The 1,737-nt window shown below is 34.4% G+C and overlaps 1 pseudogene across 1 annotated transcript; it reads right to left on the bottom strand.

The window, feature by feature from the left end:
- Nucleotides 1-437: 437 nt before the first annotated feature.
- LOC306651568 (ubiquitin-conjugating enzyme E2 variant 1-like) lies at nucleotides 438-874 on the bottom strand (annotated as a pseudogene). The gene has a single exon. The product of its transcript is annotated as a ubiquitin-conjugating enzyme E2 variant 1-like (transcript).
- Nucleotides 875-1,737: the final 863 nt, after the last annotated feature.

Below are 1,737 nucleotides of genomic sequence, written 5' to 3'. Positions count from 1 at the left end.
TGGAGGGAAGGGAAGGGCAATGGGAATAGGAAAGACACTAGAATGAATTGGGCCTAACTTTCTTATGTTCATATATGAATACACCACAATGAATCTCCACATCAGGTACAACCACAAGACTGATATCCTAATTAGAATAAGTTATACTCCATGTATGTATATGTCAGAATATACTCTACTATCATGTGTATCTAAAAAGAACACATAAAAATTAATTAAAATATAGTCTTCTATATGTCTCCTGTTTCTTTATTTGTTAGAGCATAAATAATATATTTCAAGTGGACAAAACATCAGCATCTTTCATAGTATCTTAAGATAAATTGCCTGTGAAAGGGAACTTTCCAATACTTTGAGGTCTACAAGACAAATCTAGAAAATTTACTATTATGGAATATGAAGACTGCTTAAGTAGAATTGTGAGGGTGTTTTTTCTCTTATATTAATTGCTGTTTGTTTAGCAGCTGAGGAATTTTCATATTTTCTTTAGACATCAAGCTCAGTAGCTCTTGCAGAATAACTTTGATACTCTATGTCATAAATTCTGCCATATTGCTAGGACTGATATGACTCTTGGGTCCACCACTCCATTAGAACTATTAACGCCATTCATATTAAATTGCATTAAAAATCTTACAAAGGAGGATACTTCTGGGTATTTAGGTCCACATTCTCTCTTAATACTGTATACTCAATTTTCATAAATTGTTCTTGGAGTTCCAGTAATTATCCCTGTCCAACGTGTCATATCTTCATCATCTTCTGAACCCCAGCTAAATGTGCCATCTTCTACTCCTGTCTGGCCTTCTTCGAGTTCTTCCAACATTTGGAAATTGCAAGGGAATTTTGCTTCAGAGCCCATGGTGGCTTTCATCTTCTGTTGCTATATATAATGATATATTTATCATAATACATATATCATTGATATATCGTCAATAATGCTTTAGCATCAATTGAAAAAGCAAGGAGAGGTCTATAAGCTGTATTGAATTCATAGGAGCATCTTGCACTTATAAAACCTTACAAAGTAGCAAGTTATGACTCTCCCAAAAGATAGGCTGCAAAAATAAAATAGCAGATAAATGAATCAATCTTGAGCACAGTTTCTCTTGACTTTTCTATTTTGTGAAGAAATGATTTGAGTATCTAGGGGACATTTCCTTTTAACTTTTACAAAAAATTCATGAGTTATATCCATCTATTAAACAATGCAAAATCCAGACACCAGGTCTCAAAAAAAAAAAATGATTTGCTCAGGATCACTCAGTTAGCATGTACTAGCGCTCACATTGGTGTTCAAGTCTTGTCCTCAAGTTATCCTCTTTTTAGTAGGACCACAGGTGCCTTAAGATGTTTGCTTCCTTTTTAAGATTACTCCAATTCTCCTATTAATATTCATTATTCAAATTTCCATCTAGTCTCTAATCCAAACTACTGAGATGAAAGGAGATCCCTCCAAAAGGATAGGAAAAGTGACAGACTAATATTTCTCTTGTCTGTCTCCTTCTACTTTCCTAATGAAAGAGGGTTGAATTGCATCAATTTTTGTCTATAATACTCACTTCTGGGTCAGTCTTCCTTTGTTCATTTATAGTACTGAGGATAGAACCCAAAGTATCAATGCATGCTTGGCAAGTGTTCTACCACTGAACTACATGCCCAGGCCTTAAAATTCTTTTTTATATATGGTTTCACTAAATTGCCCAGGCTGGGCTTGAACTTTGACTCCTGCTTCAA

The sequence above is a fragment of the Sciurus vulgaris genome, assembly GCF_902686455.1.
Source record: "Sciurus vulgaris genome assembly, chromosome: X".
Taxonomy (NCBI): domain Eukaryota; kingdom Metazoa; phylum Chordata; class Mammalia; order Rodentia; family Sciuridae; genus Sciurus; species Sciurus vulgaris.
This window is presented reverse-complemented; position numbering and strand designations above follow the sequence as displayed.